This window comes from Solanum pennellii, chromosome 2, assembly GCF_001406875.1.
Source record: "Solanum pennellii chromosome 2, SPENNV200".
Taxonomy (NCBI): domain Eukaryota; kingdom Viridiplantae; phylum Streptophyta; class Magnoliopsida; order Solanales; family Solanaceae; genus Solanum; species Solanum pennellii.
This window is the reverse complement of record NC_028638.1, coordinates 13,201,761-13,214,524: the sequence shown is the minus strand read 5'-3', so window position 1 is coordinate 13,214,524 and position 12,764 is coordinate 13,201,761. Positions and strand designations below refer to the sequence as shown.

The window sequence follows — 12,764 nt, the reverse complement described above, 5'->3', positions numbered from 1 at the left end:
ATTTAACATCCTTTCATAGTAATTACAGAAAGAAATAGACAAGGTATTAAGAATGTATCCACTGCCACTTTAATCAAGTAAGTTTTACTTTTTCTGGTGATTATTTTATTTTTATTATGTAATATGTGGAATATATGGATGGAGAGATTTTATATACACCCTCTTTTTAATTGTAGACATCTTAATATATCAAGCCATTTTTTCCAGGAGTGTACTCTAACTACTATCGTCTTGGGAGATAAAAACTCACCAAATCTTTTGTAGTTCGCCTGGACTTTGTATTTATATATACTATCACACTCCTTAGAGTTTCACATCCTCAAGGATTTGAATCCTTTGTGATTCAAATACGTTTGGTATACTTATTAATTAGTACTGCTGGATCCTTGCTCACCTATAATTATATTGTTTGGTGAGGCAAGTGACCAAGAAAAACAATCAAATTCCAGAAACAGAACAAGGAGGAGCAAAACCATGAAAAAGGAAAAATCATTCATGTTTGTAGCGTAGATAAGAACACGCATAGCAAGTCAAGTCGGTAAATATAGAAGTTGGCTTTTAAAAGAACTACTTAATTAACTTCTATTTTTATCACCTTGATATAAATATGCAGTTTGTGCAAATAAGAAGTTGATAGACTTGACAAGAACTTGTGCTGATTATTTTTGGTGTGTGCACTTTCAATAATTTGCAGGAAATAACAAATGGTAATGTATGAGCATAGAAGAGTAGATATGTAAAAATTATTGGAAAGTTGATGCTCTCCATAGTACATTGGATAGTCCAGATGTTGACTCATTACTAGAATTTGAATGATAGTTCAGATGTTGACTCGATCATTACTAGAATTTGAATGAACACAATGTTTCTAACAACTTTGAGCATACTCCTTTTCTTACTTTTTCATTATTTCGTTTGGGGCCAAATTATTATTTATCGAGAGCAAATCAATGCTTTACGAAGCATGTTTGGAAGGTATTTCATGTTTTTAACACTTACATTAAAATTTATAAAGCTCTACATAGCATATAATCATATAGATACAGAGTCAAATACATAATCGATTATTTCCCAATACTTTAGTCAGGCCAAGAAAATCATAATACATCTCATCTCCTTGAAAACTATTAACAGAAGGAGCTCTCCAAAATCTGCTGCCATTGTCATCTTCCTCATCCTCTTCAATTCCTTTATGAACTTGCAACCCCTAATAAAGTAAGTCCTTGGAGAACTTGACATTACTCAACTCTATGCAAATTTATCTCACTTTTGCCTGAGTAGTCGATTAATGTAAAAACACCAATAAAAAGAGAATGAATCAGAGACGAAGTAACTTAACTAAAACATTTCAACAAAGTAATCACATTCTCTTGGGATGAATTGAATGACAAATAAGTCACACCAATAGCCCCATATTAGGCAATAACCCATATGAATGGATATAAAAAACTAATTGCTACATAGAATGACAAAAGAAAAAGGATTTTAAGAACTTAAAGGTTATTATCAATGCTCCAAAATATTAACTTATAATTGTAGTATATGTTTTGCGAAATAGACTGAGTACTCAAAATCTCATAACAAAAAAATGAAATTGATAAGCACTTATGTTAGTGAAAAAACTTACAAGATAATAAAATTGCAAAATTACAATTGAAAATAAAATGAAGAAATTAATCTCTTCAGGCTGAGGCGCGGATATCTCGCTCTCTTTAAGGAGATTCAAGCCCACTACAACAAATGTTTTCACCGGTCCAGCAGTAGTCCTCTTTGACTTGTCCCCGCCAAGGTGAACCCGGATTAACGATGAGAAGCGGTCAAATCAGTAGCAAAGGCACCAGGACGGACGGTTGGTTGAACCGGGCGATAGCTTCGCGATCGATAGCTCAGTGAGGTAGGATACAACAACCTTCACAAAGTATAACTCAACAACTCTGGACAAGAGTTGAATCCAAAACTCCACAAAAAAGAACACCTCCCTTCAACTAATAAGAACTCTCTTTTAGACTAACTCTTTCACTCTTTTTTCTCTCTTGTGCTTTGTGTGTATCTAAAACCAAATGAAGACTACCACTATTTATACTACAAGAAGACTTCCTAGCAATGAATAGGAAGATAATGGAGGTAGTAAATAGTGAAGATAATGGCCTTAGGAGTTTCATAGGTTACAATGGGAGTTACATAGGTTACAAAGAGTAATGGAGGAATTAAGAATGAAATAAAGTGATGGATAACCAATGCTAATGGATGATGTAGAAGTTATCAATTCCAATGTTTATTGGAATGTTTTTATCTCTACAATAAATTCAACCAATAAAGCCAAAAGTAATGGCATTACATGGCTACCAAGTCAAAGATGAATAGCATGATTAAATTGGTAGTTTAAAACACAAATGCCTACCAATGTTTATTCTTATAACTCCAAAATAAAGCAATTTAATATGTTAAATATTAATATTAAAATTCTAATAACCTAACAATAGCCCACTCATTTTAATATTTAGATAATAGAGTATATCAGTTGAAGGAAGACTACTATGCATAATGAAGGTGTGCTCTGCATTGAACCTCCACTTAGTGAAACAGTAACTTTTACTCCAGAGTCTTAGTCTCAGACTTGAACTATGACTGCTTAAGGGAAATAAAATATCACTGCTCACACATAATAATCAAGGTGTTGACATGAGCTTTAACTGCCAGCACATTATGGCCATGTGCTATCCCGGTTTCATGAGTGCATTTGAGAATAAGCCCCATTCTCATAGGAAGCGACCTACTTCCACACATCACATAGGTGAAATCTATCGAGAGTGCTCCTGTAAGATTAACACTCCACCCATACGGGCTACAAATATTCATTAAGAGTTTTATCAACTCAACCTTCACAAACGATGTAATGCACTCACATCATAGGGAGGGAAAATATAGTGCATTTTTCACAACAAGTCATCATATGATTAGTTTTTCCCTTTGAACCTGGTTATAGGATCTCTAGTCCCCAGGTTGGGTTTCCTCATTTATGACTCAAGGATTTGTAGGCTTCAATCCCATCCCCCTCGATGTGCTCCAGACCTTTTCTCTTGTTAAGGCCTTCGTAAGAGGATCTGCAAGATTATCACAAGATTTGACATAATCAACATTAATGGTACCATTTGTCAAATACGATCTTACATTACTGTGTTTCCTCCTTATAGGTTTGGATTTACCGTTGTAATAACGGTTTTGAACTCTACCAATTGCAGCGGTGCTATCACAATGAATTAAAATAGGAGGAATTGGTTTTTCAAAATAAGGAATTTGAAACAATAAATCTCTTAACCAATTCGCTTCCTCACTAGCTGAAGCTAAAGCAATAAGTTCAGCCTCCATCGTAGAGTTAGCAATTATAGTTTGATTTTTTGATCTCCAACAAATAGCACCACCACCTAAAGTAAAGACATAACCAGTGGTAGAACAGGAATCACCTGACAAAGTGTTCCAATCTGCATCACAAAAGCCTTCAAGTACAATAGGATATTTTTTATAGAACAAACCACAATTTTTGTTCCAATTAAATATCTCATAACTCTTGTTATAACATGCCAATGTTTATTACCTGGCTTGCTTGTAAATCTGCCAAGTACTCCTACTGCATATGCAATATCAGGCCTAGTGCAATCAGTCACATATCTCAAACTTTCGATTATACTAGCATATTTCTTTTGATTTATCACATCATTTTCACTTAAGAGGAAATAAGTGAACACTTGAATCAAAAGGAGTAGCAACATCCTTGCAATCATGAAAGTTATATTTTTTCAAAATTTTCTCAACATAATGTGACTGGTCAAGGAAAATCCCCTCACATGTTCTTGTTATTTTTATTCCACGAACAAAATTTGCATCACCAAGATCTTTCATATCAAAATGGCTTCTAAGAACATTTTTAGCTCCATCAATAACATTCATGTTAGAGCCAAAGATCAACAAATCATCAACATATAGGCAAATGATCACATGTGAATTATTCCAAGACTTATGATATATGCACTTATCACACTCATTTTTTTTAAAACCATTTTTAATCATGCAGGAATCAAACTTTTCATGTCATTGCTTTGGTGCCTGTTTCAAGCCATATAGGGATTTAGTAAGTTTACATACTTTGCTTTCTTGTCCTGCTTCAACAAAACACTCGGGTTGGTCCATATAAATTTCTTCATTTAGGTCTCCATTTAGAAAAGCAGTTTTTACATCCATTTGATGAATTTGCAAATAAAAAATTGCAGCCATAGCAACTAAAAGTCTAATGGAGGGATAATGCCCAAGTATCCCCTCAACCTATGCCCGAAATCTCAGAGACACACTTATACTATACTAAGGTCCTATTACCCCTCTGAACTTATTTTATTAATAATTTTTTTACCCCTTTTTAGCCTACGTGGCACTATCTTGTGGGCCCAACGATGATTGACTTTTTTTTAAAAATTAGTGCCACGTAGGCTAAAAGGGGGTAGAAAATTACTTATAAAATAAGTTCAGGGGGATAATAGGACCTTAGTATAGTATAAGTGTGTCTCTGGGATTTTGGGCATAGATTGAGGGGGTACTTGTGCATTTACCCGTCTAATGGATGTAATTCTTGTTACCGGAGAAAAAGTATCAAAAAATTCTAGGCCTTCTAGTTGTTTAAAATCTTTTGCAACTAGCCGATCCTTGTATTTATCAATAGAACCATCCGGTTTCAACTTTTTCCTTAAGACCCATTTGCAACCAATTGTTTTACAACCCGGTGGTAAATCAACTAACTTCCAAGTTTTATTAGAAATTAGAGATTCCATTTCATCATTTACAGCCTCTTTCCAAAAAATAGAATCATGTGAAGATAATGCTTCTTTCAAAGTTAGAGGGTCATTTTCAACATTAAACACATAAAAATCAGGACCAAAATCTTTTTCTACTCTAGCTCTTTTACTTCTTCTTAACTCAAAATCAACAACTTCTTTATTTTTCAAAGTTGAAGTAGAAGAACTAGGTAGTGACAAAATATTTTGTTCAATCCTTTGACCCCCACTATTTTTAGTATCAAAAGGAAATTTATTTTCATGAAAAATAGCATCACCAGATTCTATTACAATATTATCTTCAAGATTAAAAAATCTATATGCTGTAATATTTGAAGCATAACCAAGAAAAGCACAAGTAGTAACTTTCTTACCCAACTTTGTAATCTTGGGATCCATTAGCCTCACAAAGGCTAGACAACCCCAAACTCTTAGATATTCCAAACTTGGCTTGTAACCTTTCCACAATTCAAAAGATGTCAATTTAGACTTTTTATGAGGCACACGATTTAACACATAACAAGCAGTTAAGATAGCTTCACCCCAAAAATTTAAAGGTGCATGTGACTCAATAAGCATGTCATTAGTCAATTCAATCAAAGTTCTATTTTTCCTTTCTGCTACTCCATTAGACGAAGGAGAGTAAAGAGGAGTAGTTTCATGAATTATTCCCAATTACCTAACAAAAGAATTAAACTCATATGATTCATATTCACGGCCTCTATCACTTCTAATTCTTTTTATTTTTCTTCCGAACTGATTTTCAACCTCATTGAGATAATTTTTGAAATTTTCAAAAGCATCACTTTTATTTTTCATCAAGTAAACATATATAAACTTAGAAAAATCATCAATGAAAGTGATAAAATATCTATTACCTCCACGAGTTAGAATTCCACCAAGTTCACAAATATCAGTATGAACTAATTCTAACAATTCAGTTTTTCTTTCAACTTGAAAATGAGGCCTTTTAGTTATGTTGTCTTTACTACAAGCCTCACACTTTTCAAAATTCTTTTTAACCATTGGGATTAATCCTAAACTACTCATGATTCCAACATAACGATCATTAATATGACACAAACGAGCATGCCAAAAATTAGTAGAAGAAAGCATATAAACAGAAGTAGAAGTTTTATTCATTTCAACATTCAACTTAAACATCCCATCACATGCATACCCCTTCCCCACAAAAATACCTTTCTTCACTATTACATATTGATCAGATTCAATAATCTGTTTAAAGCCTGCTTTATTAAGAAGAAAACTAGACATCAAATTTTTTCTCATAGAAGGAGTATAAAGTACATCTTTCAATGTTAATATCCTTCCAGAAGTAAAACACAATTCAACATCTCCCTTTCCAAGCACTTGAGTAGTGTGAGCATCACCAAGCATGATGGTTTTGGGCTCCTCAAAATGAGTATATTTTTTAAACCAGTCTTTGTCATAACAGACATGACGGTTTGCACCAGAATCAGCCCACCATCCATCAACATTCTCAACCATGTTTATGTCGGTAATCACCGCCACAAAAGGTTCTTCGGTAACGTTTGCCTGAGGGTTAGGACCACGTTTCCGGAATCTGCAAAATCGAGCAATATGCCCACTCTTGCCACAAACAAAGCATGGTCCCTTTTCTTGAACTTGTTGATTTTGTGCTTGGTGATTTTCACCATTATTTTTCTTGGGAGGTCTACCATTATTTTTCTTGAATTTTTTCTTCTTAGGCTTTAAAGAAGTATTTTTGTGAGTTTCAGGAGTAGCATTATTCGAAGTAATTAAATTTACCTTCGATGTGATGTTGTTCTCTTCTGTTTGTAAAAGTGCATCTTGGCCCCTTGCTTCTTCTTCCATGCGGATTTTCATTATCAAGGTTTCAAGAGAGGTTTCCTTTTGTTTGTGGCGCATAGTTTTTTGAAATTCCTTCCAAGAAGGTGGAAGTTTATCCACTATGCCACAAACAATAAGGTTATCTCCAATTTTAACCTCTTCGGACCTAAGCTCTCCAACAATCATGATGAAGTCTTGAGCTTGATCTACCACTGATTTGTTGTCCACCATTTGGAAACGAAAAAATCTACTAGCTGCATATTTTTTCGCTCCAGCCTCTTCGGTATCATACTTACTCTGCAATGCCTTCCAAATTTTCTTTGCACTAGAGTAAGTTCTATCATAATAATCATAAAAATTATCAGATAGACAATTAAGAAGATAATACCGACACTTATAGGAATCACCATCGTACTTTTCCACTTTCTCTAGATGAGAAATAGTTTCATCATCATTCATAGTGGTGATGTCTTCTTTATTTGGATTCTTCTCAGTTAATACATAAGAAACATTGAGAAGACTTAAGTAGAAAAGTACTTTACCCTTCCATCTCTTGAAATGGTTACCATTGAACCGAAATGGCTTGTTAAGATCTCCCATCTTGACATCCGCGGTTTTTTCAATTGTAGCCATCTTTGAATCTCCTTAAAATTGTTAGTGAAAAAACTTACAAGATAATAAAATTGCAATATTACAATTGAAAATAAAATGAAGAAATTAATCTCTTCAGGCTGAGGCGCGGATATCTCGCTCTCTTTAAGGAGATTCAAGCCCACTGCAGCAAATGTTTTCACCGGTCCAGCAGTAGTCCTCTTTGACTTGTCCCCTCCAGGATACAACAGCCTTCACAAAGTATAACTCAACAACTCTGGACAAGAGTTGAGTCCAAAGCTCCACAAAAAAGAACACCTCCCTTCAACTAATAAGAACTCTCTTTTAGACTAACTCTTTCACTCTTTGTTTTCTCTTGTGCTTTGTGTGTATCTAAAACCAAATATAGACTACCACTATTTATACTACAAGAAGTCTTCCTAGCAATAAATAGGAAGATAATGGAGGTAGTAAATAGTGAAGATAATGGCCTTAGGAGTTTCATAGGTTACATATGTTACAATGGGAGTTACATAGGTTACAAAGAGTAATGGAGGAATTAAGAATGAAATAAAGTGATGGATAACCAATGCTAATGGATGATGTAGAAGTTATCCATTCCAATGTTTATTGGAATGTTTTTATCTCTACAATGAATTCAACCAATAAAGCCAAAAGTAATGACAATACATGGCTAGCAAGTCAAAGATGAATAGCATGATTAAATTGGTAGTTTAAAACACAAATGCCTACCAATGTTCATTCTTATAACTCCAAAATAAAGCAATTTAATATGTTAAATATTAATATTAAAATGCTAACAACATAACAACTTAGATGTTGTTCAAACAAAAGAACTGACATCCAAACTTCTTCCCTAGAAGTACCAAAATGTACAAAAATGTATCAATAATTATCACTTGAAACCTATAAGCCAGACCTTTTTAGAAAGAATTCTAGTACAAAATGTTGCTTTGTCTAATAACTAAGAAATAATAATCTAAAAACATGTATATGGTACAACAATATACATGCACGCTATTGTGAAGAGGAAAGAGCGATTAAGTTTCAAGGTACTTGAACAACACTAAAATAAGCTTGAGAAGCAGTGAGTACCTTCGAGTTTGGTGAATCATCACTCGCATAGAATACCAAAAATAAGACCGTCTTCTGAAAAGAGAAAAAGTTAATTGGTGCACAACTTTACAATGAAATCAGAAGGTACAAACATAAAATTATCCACTAAGGACATAAACATAACTATAAAATAAAAACTTCCACAGTAGATATGTGAGGACTCAATAAAATTATCTCATTAGAACTGTGTTATTCAACCTGCTATATCTTAATCTTTCCTCTTTGTTTTCTTATATGAAAGCAGGTACAGAAAAAATAAATGTTTTGTTTGTTTTTCAGCGATTTCACAGAATTAAGATTATACATTTGTCGAAATGAGGCATCCTAACTGCAGTAGAGCTTAGAATTTCACTACAAAGAGGAACGTCCACAATACATGGAAGATGTAACATTGCGATCAAAGAACACACTTTGAAAGTTTAAGCTAAATTAGTTTTAAATCTCCCACATTTAAAGTAGGAAAAGATTTTACGACAAGAATATCTAAAAACTTACAGATACTTTACCAGAGCATAAATGAAACACAATGAAGATTCACGTAAAAAGATAGAAAGCATATCACTGATTTATTTACATTTCTATTAAGTAACAAAATTTAATCATTAGTTCTGTTAACAAAACAACTGACCAGATAATTTCTGATAAAGGACAAATATAAAATTCAATAGAACAAAAAGGGGGAAATAATGTTATTGCAAAAATATAATAGTAGCTCAATCTTTAGCAAATAAAAATATATGACTCCTTTTGAAGTAAGAGTAGTAGTAAAGGAACTTACTAACTTTGTGATATCATGGTCGTTCCTGTAAGATCCCCTTTTCCTTCTTCTTTCTATTAGTTTAGCTTGAATCAACAAAGCTCCATCCCATAACACCTAGCCATTTGTTTGTCGCATCTATATATCTGCGGTATCATCAAATCACATATTTCACAGTAAGCTCATTAGTAAATCTATAACTGAGACACCATACATTAAGTTAAATATAATGTGGGAAGTTAGATATAATTTGGAAATTGATATATTATACTCATTTGGACATGAACAAATTTTTTTATCAAAAGTTACACAAGATCACATGAACTTTGAATACAAGTGAAGATCCATTATATATTTGCTTCACAGATTTCATGTGCAGCATCTTCAATAAGTAAATACTTAGAGACCAAAAATTACATGTTTCATTCATCAATATATATCGAAAAAGTATAAATGTAAAACATTATTTAAAAATAAGAAAAGAAAGACTCAAATCCTTATAGATAAAGATGTCTAAATCACGAACCTCTAAGAAATATAGAATCGAAGGTATTATTTTCATAGAAGTTCAAAATTTAACCACCGCATGTAAACAAAATCAATTTTTATAATACCAAAAATAGATGACATTTGGATGGTGACTCGGAGACCCTTCAAGTCCTTTGTAGATTTCCTTGCAAGGCCTTCACTGATTTTGGAGCGAGAGAACTTGCTGCATTGACTTCACCTCGAGTGATCAAACGAAAACCACAATGACCCAACATGGATCGAACTTTCACGGTGTTCTTGCAAATCATGAAATAGAGAAGATAGAGCTATTTTGTGCATCTGTACCACTACTATATTATTTTCGAAATTGTCATTTCATTTTTCAGATTGCCAATTTCGAAGTCTTTTCTTTAGCTAAAGTATCAGTGGTAATTTACCCCTCTTACAGTCCGTCTAAGAAGCAATAATTTACTCTCATTTTTATTTTGGTTATAGGTTTGGAGATCTCTCTTGTGATATTTTCGTATGATTCAAGAACATATTTCTTTCCTAAGACATTCCTCCACTCCTCAATAAAAATCTTCTTAATGTATGTGAGTCTATAATCTTCTCCTCTGAGTACAAAAAGGGTGGACCACTGATAAAAGTTAATGAAGAAAGGAATAAGGAACATAGTTGTGAATGCTAGATGCAAGAGTACATTAAATAACCACAGGATCTCCAATTTGTTAAATTGAGATAAGTGTACACATATATAAATACGTATGCCGTACACACATACATGTAATGAAAGAGTTTTTCATCTAAGGTCAGAGTTTTTCATCCAACGTCAACCAGCTGTGTAGTGTTTTGAAAAATAACCTTTTCAACTAAGTCACTATACCTACCGCTGAATTAGTATGCATTTTTAGAATGTCATGCTTATGAAACTACAATTAAAAAAACAGATTGAGATATAATATAAAAGATGCATTAACCACATTTTGACCTTCATTATTTGATAGAATGATATTTGGTGTTAACAACTAATTAAACTTTATAAAATAATAATGCATGAACTATCTAAAGTCACACGAATCAACGGTATTAACTCTTCTATCTGGATTGATCATAAAACAGAGAAGAAAATTCAAACTCACCACGAGTACTTAATTTTAGCGAGCAGTTATCATCCAAATCTGAAATACCAAATATTGAATATGGAAGAATGTTTTCTCATCAGATTTCGTCAACTATAACAAATTATTAACTTCACTTGTGTTTAAGAGCATTGCCATTTTTATATCGAAATTAAATGTGATAATTGTCAGACATTGACGGCAAGCAATAACGATGATATTTTTAGTGAGGATTTGATTGATGCCCTCTTAGGCACGTGCTACATTTGCACCTCGCTGGATATTCAATAGGTAACAATTTCTTTCACGAAGAAATTCGGCTATAGGAACCTTAAACAAAGTTCAACGGTACAGGAGATTCTTATAGACTACTTCCAAAAATAAAAAACAGATTATTTTATACTATAAAAATTCTAATTTCAAAGAAAAGTTGGAAATAAGATAAATGCATACTATGAAAGAGTAACAAAACAAAAAGGCTAAGAAAAGTTGTATGTATAATTCATAACTTCACTAATATTTTTAACATTAATTAGTCTCCCTAGTGTATTTTCTTCTAAGTCTAAATGAATTAAGAAAAAAGACTAATAATTTTAGAGGACAAAGTAAGTCAGTTTCAACTTTTTTTTAAGACGCTGAAAATCATTGCACAATAGACTATTTTTGCAGTCTACAATGTTTCAAATAAATTTGAAGAAAAAGTATAATAACATACCAAACACCAAAATAAAAAAAATTGCAGTAGTAGTGAACAATACTCAAGATCTCATACCTTGCATCTTTACTGTGTGGAAGATGATAATAGCTAATATGATCATTGGTCACCAAGTGAAGAAGAGTCTTTGCTCATTTGCTCCCAAAAATTTCGTTGCTGCAACACGGAAAGGACAAAATCAACAAAATAATAAAAAAATGATGGCTCATGAATAACATCAAGCACCTTGGGTGCACAATCCATTGATCTTTGACAACTCAGAAATCTCCATAAAATAATTAGTTGAAAATAAAGATAAAATTCATCAAAGAGACAGGACACATGTGCAAAACGAGTACAATTACTAAAATGTAGTGAACAATTATAATCAAAATGAGTGAAACCTAACAAATATACCAGATTGTAATAAAGCAAAAACAAGAAAAAAATCCAGTAAATTTTCACCACAATGAACCTGAATCTTGGTGGTGCGATACAAAAGTGCAAACCAATTTGGAATAAACAACATGCAATAGCTCTTTGTAAATTAAAGAGGAGATGATTAAGTACATGGTGAACAAAGAAGAAAAATTGAAAGTGGAAGTGCAACAACATCCCACAGAATATAAAGAAAATAGGTTTCCTCAGAAAAGAGAGCTCGTGGTAGCAATTGAAGTGTAGTGTTAATACACGTGTGTTCTTTTATTTCCTTACAATTTCTACTTATTAAAGAGATTCCATGTTGAAGTTTTCTCCCTCTAATATTGTGTTTTCCCAGCGAGAGTCCAATGGAGAATTTAAAGGACATCAACTTTTTAGATTATTTATTTTATTTTTGTTTTGATTTTAGGCCAATTTTTTATTTGATTGGTTTAACTTCTCTTTCAATTTTGGCAATTGATTTGGTATTTGGATATTATACCAATGCATGCACTAAATTTGGAGTTCATATGTCGCGGTGTTCCTTCTTCTCTGACTTGCCTATTATATATCATTTATCGAAATATATGTTGTATGCATTTTCAATAGTGGATAATTGTATGTCTTATTTTGTATAGATCTAGATCACCCTTGTTCTTTATATATATATTAGTGAAACAATTCGCGCTTCGCGCAATTATATAAAATATTTATAAGATAATAATATGAAATATGTAATATTTAAGTTACTATCAAAGATAATATTAATATTTCTTCTTGACTGTGATATCATAGACTTTTTTAAACATATAAAATATATTTATTTATTTTGTATATGTATATGTTACAATAAAATATTCACCGTGGTGAAGTAAATGGAATAAGAGATAAAATGTTGAAAT

At 32.6% G+C, this 12,764-nt stretch overlaps 1 long non-coding RNA gene across 1 annotated transcript; it reads right to left on the bottom strand.

The window, feature by feature from the left end:
* Nucleotides 1–1,018: 1,018 nt before the first annotated feature.
* On the bottom strand, nt 1,019–12,404 carry LOC114076085. The gene is made up of 4 exons (XR_003576695.1): nt 11,918–12,404; nt 9,163–11,619; nt 8,364–8,417; nt 1,019–1,273 (listed from the first exon to the last, which is right to left on the bottom strand). It is a non-coding gene; the product is annotated as an uncharacterized LOC114076085 (long non-coding RNA).
* Nucleotides 12,405–12,764: the final 360 nt, after the last annotated feature.